Consider the following 16,652-nt stretch of genomic DNA (forward strand, 5'->3'; position numbering starts at 1 on the left):
CTGTTTGATTCCTACAGTTTTCCTAGGATGATGTCCCACATTACTGGCATTTCTTAATCTCAGGGGTCTCCACAGCAGCGTCGGCTTACTCCTCACATCTCCATGTTTTTCCCTTTCAGAGGCAGCCTGCAGGGACTCCAACCCTGCTGCACTTTGCTTGGCCTTCCAGGCGTTCCGTTGAAATCTTGGTGGAAGCCTCCATAACCCCCTAACTCCAGCATCCTGCATTCCTGCAGAATCAGCAACACATGACACCAAGGTCTGCTGCCATCTCCAGCAATAGCCAAGCCTCCAGAGACTCTTGCTGCAGCAACCTCTGAGTGTCTGGGTAGCTGAACACATTGAAAAACATTCCTAGGCTCCCTTGTGCAAGAAGGATGCCCCATTGGTCTCTCAACAGAATTTTCACCTTTACTCCCTGAGCTTGAGATGGGTGTGTTCTTACCAACTCCTGAGATGCACTCAAGCCATCTTCCTTATTGTCTCTAGGCAAAGTCTTTAGCATTTCTGTAGTGATGGTAATGTATTAAACAACTACAACTTCCTTAGCCCAACTTCCTAATTTTACTCCAGCCTTTCAAGTTCACTTTTTCCAAATCTTTCTTCTCCTGAATATCACAAAAGCCACCAGCAATATCCACACCACCACCTGAAGGCTATGCTGCTTAGACATTTCTTCTGCCAGATTAAGAAGTCCATCACTTTTAAAATAAACTCAAGACACAGGCAAAACACAACTTGTGAGCCAGAACATAACATAAATGGCCTCTACTTCAAATTCCAATAGAGTTCTCCATTTTTGAAACCTCTTGAGTCCTGTTTTCACTGACCACAGTACTGTTGCCATTCTGGTCTTCTTGATACCGCTATTTACTGGTGTTGAAGTATAACACCAGAGAAGCATGCCAAGGCAAGCGTAGAGTAGAAAGTAAGAAGCTTTATTAAAGAAAAGTAAAAGCAGATTTCTCCCGGGTAGAAGGGCACCCAAAGGCAGAATTCATGGTATGAGCAAGTCTTGTCTTTTTATAAGTTTTATTCTCCTGTTCTTTCCCCCTTATCTCTTTCCTTCTTGCCTACATGTCTGAGTGAGAAGTGGATGGGCAGGGGGAAGACCCAGGGGGCATTAATTAGCAGTTCTTTGCCTGTAGTCCTTGACAAGGGCAGATAAATTTGGTAATCATTGGGCTCCAGAGATCCTTGATATTCCATTCTCCCAGGGGCAGTCTCCAACTTCCAGATGCAGATGGTTTTCATGGCCTCCATATTCTCTATCTGACCCCATCTCCTATTTCTATGCTAACTGCCTGTCTCCAATTCTGGCTTCATTCTGAGCTCCCACCATAATCATTAATCTCTGCTTATGACAAATACGCATTTCCAGTGTGCACTGCTAAACATCTCAAAATTCCTCTTACCAATTCTAAAAAAGCTCCAAAAATTTATGAACCACATGGTCAGCTTAGTCACAGGAAGGATTCCAGTCTCGGTACCAATTTTTGTTTTAGTCAACTTTCTCGCCACTGTGACTAGAAAACCCAACAAGCTCAATTGTAGGGGAGGAACAGTTTATTTTAGGGTCCCCCGTTTCAGTCTCAATCCATGATAGTGGGCTCCATTCCTTGGGGTTCAAGGCCAGGCAGAACATCATGGCAGAGGAAAGCAGTGGAGGGAAGTGACTCACATCATGATCAGAAAGCAGTGAGACTCTACTCTCCAAATACAAAATATATACCCCACAACCATGCTCCATTCCCAACTCCTCCAGTCACAACCTACCACTTAGATTATCACTCAGTTAATCCTTATCAGGAGATTAGATCTCTAACTCTTACAACTATTTCTCCTCTGAACCTTCTTGCATTGTCTCACTCATGAGCTTTTGGGGGACACCTCACATCCAAACCATAACCCTGTGTTAGTCAGCTTCCCATCACTATAGCAAAATACCTGAGGTAATCTGCTTAAAAGGAAGAAAGATTTATTTTGGGTCCATTTTCAGAGGTTTCTGTCCTTGGTGATTTGTCTTCATTGATTGGGAGCCTATGATGAGGCAGTACTTCAGGGTGGGAAGCACATGGTAGAGCAAGTCTGCTCATCTCATCATGACTGGGAAGCAAAGAGAAGAAGGGGCCAGGGTCCCTATATCCCCTTCAAAGACACTTCCCAGGTGACCTAGTGTCCTTCTATGAGGCCCCACCTCCTAAAGTTTCCACCCTCTCTATATCAACACAATCTGGGGAATAAGATTTCAACACATAACCTTTGGGTGTGTTCAAGATCCAACTGTAGCACAAACCCATTTGTCACCAGGCTGATTCACATATTTACCTAAGTATACCACTGCATCTCAAATATTCCGTATCTAAAGCTCTTTATCTGCTCCTAAGACTTTCCATTCCATCTTTTCTTCTTCCTTTTCAAGGACTTGGATACAGAGAGATTAGTCAGGAATATTCGGCTAATGAGGGGCAGAGGTGGCACTTGAACCCATGCAGTCTAGATTGAGTGAACTTAAAAGTATTGTAATATCCAGGCATATGCAGGGCAAAAGTGAATGTAATGATTTGTATTGAATTATAATATTCAAGGATATGTGTTTTAATGTCTAGGGTACCTGCTAAAAGAATATATGATGCTTATCTTTATAGATACTTATTAGTAATCCAAAAGATCGAGCTGATACCAATGTCAAGGTGATAGATATAATGCCAAATACATAAGGAATTGCATCAAATGCAAAATAAAGATTTTAATTAAAAGTATATAACAAAACCTGTATTCAACTTCTCATAGACTAACACTTAAGTGTTAAAACAGGTATTGAAAATAAGAGCTTGAAGAGAATATATATATAAAGAAAGCTGGTGTCCCCAAATAGGAAATCTTACTTCAGAAAAAGGGAAACATTTCTTATAAAAGAGAGGTTTTCCACTAGGAACAAACTCTTTATATCTCCAGTCAAATTGTAAGCCACAAGATTCATGCTGTAAGGTTCTACAAGTACTGATGCCAGCGTAAATAACTCTGCAAGTATGCCTCCCTCCACACACTTCCTACCAATGATGATCCTGGTGGAAGGATTTTATATTCATACTGAAAATAGTGCAGGAATTATTGGAAGTAATATTCTTAAGTAAATTTGTATTAATCCTATTTCTTAATCATTTTCTGTACAGTTGCTCAGTTACCTAATAAAAATTGTGACTAACCTTTAATGAAATATATTTCTTTGACAGATGAACTTAGTCTTTGCTACCAAGGAGTTTGTCAGTCTTGTTCTGTATGTATGATTCTAACTATGCACTAACTCCTATCTCTCTCTCAAATAAAATGGTGAAATTAATTTGTACCTGAAAGAGGAGGTTTAATCAGTCTTTTTCTCACTGTATAGGGTTTCCAAGTTGAATAAGGAAATTAGACCTTTAATATTTTAGAGCAAATTACAAATCACACATTTAACAGGATAAATCATATTGCTAGAGATGTGACGGTTCTTATAATACGATGTTTCAAAACATAATGTATTTTACTCCATATGAGGAGCAATAGTTGTGTGTTCATATAAGGAACAATGTGCACATGCTCCAGATCAGTCAGAACTTTTCCAAGATTTTTTATAATCATATTGCAAAATTACCAGGATTGAAGTTGTAAGCATGTAGTTAGATAGAGATGAGCAGGAATGAAAGAAAGGGCAGAGGGGAGGAGAAAGTGGTCATTGCCTATAATTGACTCAGGTGTACCCACATCCTTCCACATTCTAGAAGGAAGCCTGACACTGTTTCCTTTAGATTCACAAACACTGTGTTCACAAAGTCACGCATGTCACCACATGCAACTCTAAGGGTCAGTTAACTACTAAATGACTATTTAATGACTATTAAATGGCATCAGACCAGAAAGGGCAAAATGACCCAAGTATGCAGGTGTATGTGTCAGATTCCACAAAGCACAGGGATATGACTTCCCCCAAATGTGCACCAGCTCCATACAGAATAGGACCCAAAGAGGCCTGGCTACCTGACACACCAGGTCTCATGCCACTGCAAGGGACATCCCTATCCTAACAGAAGACAGAAACTTAGTCTTTTGTGCACATTTTGGTTCCCAGTAGATCTGCCTGCCCAGCTCACCTGCCCTCCGTCTTTCCCTCACCTGACAATAAATGTGCTCTAATTACCATCTCTGCCTTGATGTCCTTCTGTTTCTGAACCAGGGTAACTGACCTAATCTTAGTCTCTCCACCCAAGGCACAGGGATTAATCCACAGTGGAATGTCAACCTCGGCACCAGAAACCCTTTTTTAAAAATTATTTATTTATTTTTTATTTTTTACAGACTGCATTTTGATTCATTGCACACAAATGGGGTACATCATTTCATCTCTTTGGTTGTACACAATGTAGATTCATACCATTCATGTAATCATACAGGTACATAGGGTAATGATGTCTATCTCATTCCAAATTTTTCATGCCCCCCCCCTCATTTCCTTCTACAAAAGGGAGGAACTTTAGATTATGCATAAACCTTCTTTATAAGGCTTTACTGAAATAACTGAACCTCATTCAGTGACATGTCATAACCATGTCTCCAGAATAAATTTAAAGCTATCTTAAAGCTTTAAAGATATCTTAAAATAGCTTTAAAGATATCTTAAAAGCACTTGTTCAACCAATAAAATTGAAATACTAGAAGAGTTTAAATGATTTCCATGAGTTGACTGTTCAAATGAAAGCAAACACAGGGTGTTATTGCATTTATTAAAAGATATAATCTGTAATCAGTCCTTAAAGTTTAATTGTAAATTCCTAACAATGCACATTTTAAATCTGCAAAACAAACTGCTGCACCAATCATTACAAAAGATCTTATTAGTAGCCTACAGGCCCTAGGAAATTTCCTGTTATGTTCCAGGACAAAGTGCTTGGCAAATATTTCTTCTGTGACCCTATACATGTGAGTAGTCATCAGCCTTACACCTAGTGAAATTTATTTGCATAATTTTGACAAGTGCTTATTGTGGCAATGGAGAAATATTTATTGTTTAATGTTATATTATGTATTCTGTCCTTTGCTTTTTTCCCTTTGTCGGTAATATTTCAAAGAAAAAAAATCAAGAAGTCTCTTATTTATCTATATAGTCGTCATTTTATACTATGAATATGGATCTGTTTTCTTTTAATTCTGATTAATATACATTTTCCAGGTTGATTTTAGAAGATGCATATTCTTATAAATTCCTAATCTCACTCCCCAAATTGATTAAAACATAATTGCCTTTAATAAACAACACTGGAAACAATTACATTTTACATGTCAGAAATTCTGTAGGTTTTCCTACTTACCAATTACAGTAGAAAAAATCCTCCTGAAATAAAATTGCTTGTTTTTTCATTTTTAAAATAGTTGAGCAATAACTGACTAGCAAATTCCAATGGTTTACATTCACAAAATCTTTCCTAAGTTACTGCTTAGATCAGACTAAGACTTTTGGGACAAAAAAGTTTGAGCCAATTGCAGATGAGTAATCCAAATTCTGATGTGATGTTCTTGGGAATGAAAAGCGCTTGTTAGGTTAGAGTCTGTAAATTTCAAAGTTACAGTGAGTGATGCCTTTTAGTGGTTTCGATGAGGTGTTAAGGGTTTATAATGTTCAAGTGTTTATAATTCACAGGAGGCCTAACTTGCAAGATTTTTTTAAAGGGTAAACAAGAGAATGTATTTAAAACATGTTGCACTCTATTAGTGACATGTCCTGAATACTTAGGGTATGCTAGTTCCCTTCCCATTCATTTTGTATTTATTTTTCCATTGATTCTTTCATTCTATTTAAGAAGTATTTATTGTGTATCTACTTTCTAACTAGTATCAAACTAGTTAGCAATTTTATAATTGTACCTAAATTTGCGTTATCAGCTAACTGAAGAACAAGATACATGACCATTATACATCCACAATGCAAATAGCTCGCTTGCACTCAGATATTTGATTAGAAGTTGCCTAATTCAGTCTCCCTTTTAACAATTTATTTTTACTTTGAATACTCTTCAATTTTTACACAGGTATTTGAAAGGTACATAAATATTTTATGAGAATAATTTGAAATATATTTCATTTAATGAGGAAGACATCACTATTGATGTCTTTGGAAACGAGATGCCCAGGAGTTTAATAGACAAATAATTCCTTTTTACGTAGGAAATGATGTCTTTTAGCAAAGTGCAGCATTGTGGTGGAAACCATCACAAGAACAGTTGTCTCAGGTAAGAGTGGTGATAAACTTGGGAAAAAAATGAAGTAACTTTCTGGAATAGATGTTAATGTTCTGTATTTTGATTGAAGTTTATGCTACACAGGAGTATGCATTTATTGAAACTGAAGTGTACACTTAAGATATGTGCATTGCATTTTATAGAAATTTTATATAACAACTGCGTGCTAAAGTATTCAGCAGATGTTGTTGAGATGTTTGTTAACGTACCTTAAATAAATAGAAATATGATGAATTCATGGGTAGATAGGTAGAGGAAGAAATAAAGGGAAAGTATATGACTGAACAAGCATACTAAATGATAATCATAGAGTCTAAGTAGTGGATTTTGGGGTGCTCACCAACATACTCTTCCAATTTTGCATGCTCAAATGTTTACGGAGTAAAATATTAGGAAGAAAAGAATGCAGCACTAAGTATGCATAATTTATTCACTAACATTTTTATGTCGGAAATATTCATGACTGAATTAAATTGTATTTAATTTCAAAGCTGCCTTTTCATATGCTCCCACTGTTCATAATAGTGAAAGCTGTTTCCTGCATGTGTTGTTTTTAGAATTCAATTAACATTGATTTGTCCACTGCTGTAGATTATAGTAATACTAACAACCTAGAATAAATTAGTGTTTGTTCTTTATGGATAAGTTCAATAACTCGCTTCTTTCATTCCTACTTCCTTTCCAATGTGCTCTAATTAAAAACTATTAATGTTTACTTCCTGGCAATTTTATTTTTATATTCATATTCAAATTACTGCATTCCTGATATGTATATTTTTTCTAATAAATGTCAGATTTTATTATTTATTATTTCTATTTAAGAGTTTAACGACTCTACTTGGGGGTTTGATGTTTAACTTCAAAAAATTCTTTCGAGTTTATAAATTTAACATGCCCTAGTTTTCAAATATGAAGTATTCTAATAGCAAGCCCCAGGGCAGTGGTCCAGAAAATGGTTAGATTCACTAAAGGTGTCAGAAGAGTGTGCAAGAAACATTATCTGCATTTATTTTTCTTCCACAAAAGCTTTATTAGTATTTAATATGTAGATTGACCAGGACACTTTCCCTTGGTCTTTGTCAGTCATATATCACATAGAATACTTGCATTTCCTAAGGTAAGAGTGATGGTTTGCAATGTAAAAGTTAGCAGTTGAGTTCATTATGTTATATACACTTGACCAGTTGAGGGTTAGAAATATTTACTAGTTTTAACAACATTAACTCTTAGAAAAGGATACTTAGTTTAAATTGATAACTACTGTGAATCCATAAGACAACAAGAAGAAAATTACAATTTATTCTTCTGATCACAAAATTGGAAAACTCCACAGACTTGTTATATGTCTAAAACATGATGTTATAAAATGATCTGAACAAAAGTCTACCTAAGAGTAGTTTTCAAGAAGCTATTTGAAGTTTTGTCCATCACCATGAATGATGAACATAGTCCAAAGGAATTTCTCATCTTGTGAAACTAACTAATGATAATATGAAATCTTCAACTGTCAGCAAGAGACATTTTTAAACATGGAGAAATGGAAACAAATCCTCGCAGTCTTTAAAAAAGATTTTAAAAGTTATTGATGACATTTTAGTTTACAAAATTTCAGTCAAATAGGTTTAGAAATTATTTTTGAGTGATAGGCATAAAAATGGAAAATAATTGAACAAAGTCTTGTTCTTTCTGAAACAGAAAAATAAATGGATTTCTCTGGAAAACAAAAATAAGTTGCTAGATAATTTGAACAAATCAAGTGCTTTTGGGAAGGTACAGTATTTGTTTCAGTGAAAGTACCTAATTTTGTCCCAATTTATGGTTTTTTATGGGTTCCACTTTAGTAATGAAATATATGAAGAATTATATTAATTTATGTGATTCTCCAAAAGAAGTGTAGGGTAGAAAAAGATTTTCAATAACTTCTTGAATAAATCGGTATTTTCCTGAAACACTTATTTAAATATATCCATTCATGGAACAATTTCCTTGACAAGAATAAAGAGAGAATTCCAGGATAAGAGACTGCCACACATGAAAGTCATCCTGTCATCTATCAGAGACACATTTTGCAGTACATTATATTGTTCTAGGGTTGTGTACTCTATTTGGGAATGTTCTTATTTTGTGAGATAAATCCAAAGAACTAGTGATAAAGTTACCTTAAAACAAATTTTATACCAATTGCCTAACCTTAAAAGTAAAATATTACCAGAAGTGAGTTTCAACTGATAGAGTTTTGACTTTCTCACTGAAACTTATTACCTAGACCCAAACTTCAGACACTGTAAGACAGAACTTAATGTGTTTAGAATGCAAAACAGTTGGGTAATTACATCATTGTGGTTGAAGTTACTAAGTAAGGGACTTTTAAAACAGCAACATCTTGTCAATATATAGAATCAAGAATAAGACTCCTTTCTAGGAACAAAAACCAAATTTCAGATTATCTCCTATACAGTTTGCAAGACCTGTCTGTAGAACTGTTCATAATACATACATAAATTGAATAAATCTATGCTAATTAAATAAACAAAATATGTACAAAAAACTTGAAATTTAAAGTAAATTCAAAACTGCTATTGTTTTTCCTCCTTTAAGATTATTTTAATCTACCTCATTAATTCTAACAAGAGCAGTGTAACTGTAAAAAAGTTTCAAAGATATGCTGTGTAATAAGTTAAGATAAATATTGACATATCTGTACTCAAATGAAATATCAAGCATTACATTCCATATTGTCTGATTTCTTGTAATGTTTTCTGGAGTATTTTTGTTTTCCTTTCAGCTCTGGTTTGTGTTATTTGTTTGTTTGTTTGTTTGTTTGAGTTTTAATGTGCAGTAGGTTATATATTAGTTTCACATAGTTCATTTTAATCAGGTGCTAAATGCTAAACAATGAGGCAAAGTCAAAACTTTAAAATTTAAGATTCCATCTGTAAATAAGATAATTAGAAATAGCTGAAAGTATGACTCCTGAAATTCAGGAAGCCATTGTCCATCAGCTATTCCTCATGGAAACCCACGTAGTTCCATAGGGCAGAGGCAGCCTGCCTTTAGGCCCTTGTGGCAGTCATTTCAATGAGACCCAGGGACTCAAAATATGAGGCCCACTTCTGGACTAAGGAGAGCCTTGTGCCATTAGCTCTAGTTTTGTAGAAGGGTTTTTATGCAGAAGACCCATTTCCTTAATTAATAACAGATTATATATTTTTTGAAAAGCAAACAATTTAATTACAGTGAGTGATTTTCTCACTGAGTTTGGAGAAAATGTTAATTCAAATTAAATTGATTAATTAAATTAAGTTTAATTTATCACCAACAAATCACAATAGATCTCTGTCAAAATCCATCTTTTTTCAGGAAGAGAAAAAGACATCTATACAATCATAAGACAATAGAAAACACTGTGGATAGCCAAATTAATCTTCAGAGAGAAAAATAAAGGTGGAGACATCACTCTTCCAGGTTTCAATGTATTATGAAGATGCAATAATCCAAACAGTATGGTACTGCCATAAAGACAGACATGTGAGACCAATGAGATAGAGAATTCAGAAGTAAACTTCCAAACATACAATCAATTGACCAGTTATTTTAAGTTTTTAGTAGTATACGTAACATTATCCTTAATGCATTGTCCACAAGAATCTGGCACATGATCACCTTTGCATTTCAAATCATCAGTACCATCTGTACTATAACCTACATTCAGACACATTTGGTATAAAATGCAGAGAAGTGTTGGCAAGAAGATCCTGACAGTACACCAGGACTGGATGCAGCTGTATGAGTTTTTGTGCATATATTTTTCTAATTACATGATTTTGAAAATTCACTTAATCTCTGTGCTTCCATTTTCTCATCTACAAAAGGCTAATAATAATACTGAGATTATAAAACATAATGTACTGAAAGGGTGTTGTCGAGGTTTGGAAGCTAGGAGTCCCGCCAAGGGTGAGGATGAAGATGAAGGCACAGATCTAATTTTACTTAGGATTGTACAAAACATATATAGGCACATTATCCAATCAGGTTAACATGCTTGTTAAAGCATAACAGAATCAGTCTACAGGTGAGCTATACCTCGAGATAATATAAACAAATCAGGTATGCCTCGGTAATTCTGCCCAGCAAAAAAGTCTGAGACAAAGGACTGGGGGGATGGTGAGCTCCAGCACACAGCAGGAGGCAAGGCAGCACGGGCAAGTTCACATCACCGCTTGCTGGGATGTTTGATAAGCAAGGCCTTCCCTCAGCTCGTAACTCAGCCTCAGCAGCTGCAAAGACCTTCAGTCCATGGCGAGTCTTTACCATTACCTCATTTCTCTGTCCAGACTGTTTGACTTACTTAGACCATGGTTGTCAGTGACTACAGTCAGATAAGCTTGAGGAATGTCCCCTACAGGGTGTTGCTCTGTGTGCTCATTAAATATTATAATGTTATAGTAGTGAATAAGAGTCAGGAACTGCCTTACCTATGGGCTGCTAGAATGAACAGATGTTGCAACATATATCCAACTTCCAATGAACTAGGTAATTATTCCCTCCCCTACTCAGGAAGAGATAACATAGAGGAGTTTAAGATGGAATATTACTCAGCTCTAAAGAAAAATGAAATTCTGGCAATTGCTGGTAAATGGATAGAGTTAGAGAATATCTTGCTAAGTGAAATAAGCCAAACCCAAAAAACCAAAGGCTGAATGTTTTCTCTGATAAGCAGAAGCTAATTCGCAATAAGCAGGGGTGGTAGGGAAGAATAGAACTACTTTATATTAGATAGAGGGGAGCGAAGGGAGGGGAAGGGAGATGGGGGAAGGAATGAGAGAAGAGTGAAACAGACATTCTTACCTTGTATACATGTATGACTGCATGACTAATGTGGTCCTACAATATGTAAAATCAGAAAAATGAGAGATTACACTCTATTTATGTATGATCTATCAAAATATATAAATTCATTCTACTGTCATATACAACAATTAGAACAAATAGAATAAAAAATTTAAAAATAACACCTAACTGCTGCTTTTCAAGTTTAAAAAAAGAGGGAGAAGAATCTTCAAAGTGATATATCTGAGATTTTATTTCAGATCTCCCACATAATAGCAGGAGATCCTGGGACAATTTCCTCAGTGCTTTGTGACTCAATTTCCTCATCTGTAAATTGCTCTGACAATTGTCCTCTTTCTCTCACTTTATAAATTTTTTTTTTTTGTTATTTTTCTGTATTTTAATTGGCAATAATCTCATATGTTTATGGGGGAAGATGTGATGTTATGATCATGTGTACTGTAGAATGATTAGTCAGGCTGACAAACATACCATTCACCTCACATACTTATCTTTCTCTTGTGATGAGAGTGTTTAAAATCTATAGTTGGAGCAATTTGAAATATATAACAGTGTTGTTGATAGTCCCCATGATTTGCAGTAAGTGACTAAACTCATTCCTCCTACCTGAAACGTTGTACCCTTTGATTGACATTTCACTTTTCTCTTTTTTTCCCCTCCAGATTTTGGTAACTACCATTCTACTCTATATTTCTACAAATGCAACTTTTTTAGATTCTGCAAAAAAGTGACATCAGAGGTATTTGTCTTTCTATGACTGGCTAATTAACTTATCATGTTCTCTAAATTTCTACAAGTTGTCATAAATGACAGAATTGACTAAAAGGAATATCATTCAGTCTATAACTACCTTTGCTCTTTTCATCATCTGTTGATGTTGTTTCCATATCTTGGCTGTTGTGAATAATGCTACAAAGAACATGGGGTGCAGATTTGTCTTTAACATACTGATTTCAATACTTTTGGCTGTATATCTAGAACTGGGATAGCTAGATCAGATGGTTATGTTTGTGCTTTTTTGAGGAATTTCCCTAACAATTATCCATAATTTACACAGTAATAGAGGGTTGCCTTTTTCCACATCTTAGTCAATATTTGTTATCTTTCGTCTCTTTGATAGTAGCCATTAGAACAGGAATGTGGTGATATCTTATTATGGCTTTTATGCATTTTCCTGTTGATTGGTGGTGGTGAGCATTTTTTCATGTCTGTTGGCAATTTGTATGGCTTGAGAGAAGTCTGTTAAGGTCATTTACCCATTTTTTAAAAATTAGGGTTATTCTTGTTATTAAGAAATTTGAATTCCCTATATATTTTTTTTCTAGTAGCTCATTATCAGATGTTTGATTTGTGAATATTTTCTTCTAATTTCTGGATTATAAATGTGTTAATTGGCTTCTTTGCTATAAAGAAGATTTTAGTTTGATGAAATCACATTTGTCTATTTTTGCTCTCATTGTTTATGGACTTGGGGTCATAGCAAAGAAATCGTTGCCTATACAAATGTCATAAAACTTTCCCCCTATGTTTTATTTTACTGCTTTTACCATTTCAGGCCTTATGTTCAAGTCTTTAACCCATTTTGTATGTGGTGTGAGATAAAGCTTCAATTTCTTCCGAATGTTGTGATAACTATCCCCAAGATATGAATGTATTATAACTTTCATGTGAACTTTAAAATGAGAAAAAATTCCCTCTTTTAATATGATATACTCCTGCCATATCCTAATGTATCAATAGCAAACCATTTCAAAAAATTCTCTTTGTAGTGTCCTGTTCAGTCTCACTTTCTCTTCCATTCTCTTTAATTAGATTTTGCCCAAACAACTTGTCAAGATTATAAATGACCTCTGTGGCCATATAGATTGTTAAATTCTCACACCTCAGGTAACTCTTTTAATCAGAGGCCTTTGACACTGTGGCATCTGATGCTACCCTTTCCAAATCCCATTTCACTTGGTAAATCAGACCCCACATGTAAAGTAAATGTAGGCGTAAGCCTAGAAATTTTGGTTAACTTATTCCTCTAACTGGTGCTCATTTCCTGGGATATTTCATCTGGTATAATTGCCTTAAATACTGTGTACTATGTACTATGTAGTCACTAATTACTCCAAATATGTATCTCACATGATTTCCTTCATCTTCAAATATTGTACATGTTTAACTTCTGATTGGTTTATATGTATCTTTATTTAAATCTGTAAAATAGTTTTTGTTACTTGCAATTCCAAAGTCCAAATAGGGTTGCTAATTAGCCTTCTGAGAATGTTTTTTCTGATATGTGGGCTAAGCTTCCTCCCTCTATATTGAGACACAGGCAAGGCAAATTTTAGCAGATGATCCTGGTTAAAACACATAAATGTAATACAGGAAGAAAACTGAAAATCTCTGAATTTTCCTTTAGTTTTATCAAAAATTAGTTGATCAAGTTAGTACTTATTTTACTGGAATAGAGACCCAAACTTGGGGGAAGTGTCAGGGTATCTTTGTCAGCAGAGCAGGACTGATTAACCTGAAAAATCATAAAGGGAAGATATCAGTGCAAGGTGTCCATAAAATGTTTCAGAGAAAGGAATGCACTGGAGCTAATGTACTTACAGTTTCAATGAGTCAGGGAGTTAACAATGACCTCTAGACTAGAGTTGGTCATTAGAATGAGATCCACCAATGAGGCAGGAAGTACGGGCAGTATATGCAAATCCACTGAACCAAATTTCAAAGGCATCCTTGATGATCTTTTCCCAGGAAGATAAACAGTTCTCATTTCATCTGAAGCAGTCTCACCAAACATATAAGGAATAGAAAGAATGCAGAAGACAATATAGAGCATCTAAGAGCCAAGAATGAAGCTAAAACAGTTATATAAGTACTGATCTTTTGAGAAAATGAATGCAAGAAAATGAAGCAAGGTATGTTGGAAGAGTCCCATAATTGTGTTAGGTCCCATTAGGTTAATGTCCAGCACATTAAGCATGTTATAATTGAACTGTTGAGAAACAAATTAAAATTTTAATGATCTTTCCTCCCTTTGGAAGTAAATGTAGTTCCCTATTACCAGTGCTACCAGAACTCAAATATGATTGTCTAATCAGCACTTACTGACCCACTCTTAGTGCCTCTGATTTTGCATAATTAATGTGCCCTGTAAAAGAGGCTTGTAAATATTTCATTTTCATATGCTACATGTTGAAAAAAATATAAGCAATATACTACTAAATTCTTACTTTGGAATCTCCCAAGATCTTGTTCAATAGTTTTTCATACATATGGATAGCATATGTTTGTGCGTTACAACTATTTTTTTCTGCCTTTCCCTCTATGTACTCTCAGTCTTGGTCACCTCTTTGGATATTGCTGGAAGCAATAATAAAGTTAATGGAATAAAAATCTATTTTTTGAGGACAATGTCTTTTAACTTGAAAAGTCTAAGAATGTCCTATTTTGCTAAATAAAATCATTCTGTTGTGACTGTTCATAGGTAATCACAGAAGTACACTAGTACACTTTGCTTTATCTACTTTTTCAAAGGAAATTCCTCTGTTTATCTATAAGTTCTGTGAAAATGTTCATCTTCTTAAATAACCTCTTTTTGAACTAACAAACTAAAGCAACTCTTGCTTTCTTTTCTTCCTTGAGCTTCATCTCTTGGAAATCTATTTTGACTCCTGCACAAACATATCCTGCTGAGTTAAGTTTCAGAATATGAAGTTTGTCCTCAGAGCTATTCCACCTTTGTTTACCACTCAATCTTCATGGACTTCTTCAAGGTACCTCTTCCAGTCTTGCTGATCTTCTTCATCACAGTAATTTGCTAAGTCAGGTGTTTTGGGAAAGGCTACAAATAATTTTAAGCCAAAGGCCCTAGGCATAGTAATATTATCAAGGAGACTTGTTTAAAGGAAAGAGGACAAAGTGTTCAGTAATTAAGCAAGAGTGGAGCATGAATAGGAGGCCAGTTTGGAAATATGAGCAGGGTTTTTAGGCTCAGCAGTTAGACCAGCAATGACTTCCAAAACTTCAAGCCAACCAGAGAACATAAGCAGAAACAGAGGAGGATTGTCCAGACCCATGTTGCACAGGCTCAAAGAGGTTTTACCACCAGCAGCCTAAGCTCAAAGTGAAGGTTTAAGCAGATACAGTGCCAATTTTACAGCACCTGCCCATTGTTCAAGCTAGACCTGAGAAGCAGGCCTGTAGAGGAAGCAGATTCTTAAACCAGATGATAAGTAACAGCTGTGTAGAAACTGGAAGGGATGCATGGATTTATATACACAGTGCCTACACTGGTATCTCCAGAACAGGAAGTGATTTATTCTTTGGCATTGTTTTTAGTCACTTTTCTATGTATGTGACAAAAGGACAGCAGGTGCATGGTGCTTCCAGAGAGAGGCAGAGCTCTGCAGGTGCTGATGCTGGCAGCAAAGGGTGAATTCCTCACAGAACTGGCTTCTTCCTTCTTATCTCCCTGTCCTTGACAAATATCTTGAATGCTCCTTTTACTTCACCACCTGATTTTTCCTTGTCTGTATCTCTGCTGAAAAAGACAGAGTGATAATTATTTAAATAACATGAGTATTTGTCAAAGGCATTTAGGCCTAGTATTTTTCCCCTTTAATGAGGTAGGAGTGATATTGGGGAAGTTTTACATTTAGTTGGCATAAATGTTCTCAGAAAATTAAAATAAATGCAAAAGATGACATTTTACAAGATTGCCTTCCATTCTTAACATAATGAACAATTCAGTCACTGTTGAATAGCTCAATCTATTTTATTTCTTTGAACGAATCCATTGTAAGAACCAACATCATCCATGTACTTCCAAAGCAGAAAGTAATTATCATCACAATTAGCTTTTACAATGATACACATTTTCCTTATGGTGCTGCCTCTCATCTTCACCTTCCTCTCCAATTTGTAGTCACATTTTTGAAGTGGTTGCAGCAAAAAGATTACTCCTTCTGCATCTACTTATACAGTTATGTTGAGAAACTTTGTAGAGAAATTAAAGTACATATACCTATTGCCTAAATCATTTTAGTCATTATGTAAGGTCAAGACATACTGTTGGGGTCTTTTCAAAATTTTGAAGGAACTTTAGAAATATAGAGATTACAAGGAAAAATATTCAGAAGAACTTCTCTTTCGATATTTATCAAAAACATGAGGCTTTTACATTGCCTCTCTGACCTATCCTTTGATTCTTCATAGTTTTTGGAGACAAGTGCTTTTAACTATATCTGGATATGACTTAAAAAAAAAAGTAAACCAATGGGAAGTTGGACAGATAAAACCTTTTGTCCTATTAACTGTGTAGGCAGAGTCTGTCCATCATGAGTTATCAGAGGCCTCCTAAGTTATGCCAGGATATCCAAAGAACTAATGTTATTCACTTGACTCCTATGGTCAGGGTATCCAGAATCCACTCTGCCACCTGCTAAATAGTGACAGAGAGAGAAGGTAGAAAGAGCACAGAAAGAATTCAGTATATGACCAATGTCACATTACTATAATTTTTATTCTCAT

The sequence above is a fragment of the Sciurus carolinensis genome, chromosome 10 (assembly GCF_902686445.1).
Source record: "Sciurus carolinensis chromosome 10, mSciCar1.2, whole genome shotgun sequence".
Classification (NCBI taxonomy): Eukaryota; Metazoa; Chordata; class Mammalia; order Rodentia; family Sciuridae; genus Sciurus; species Sciurus carolinensis.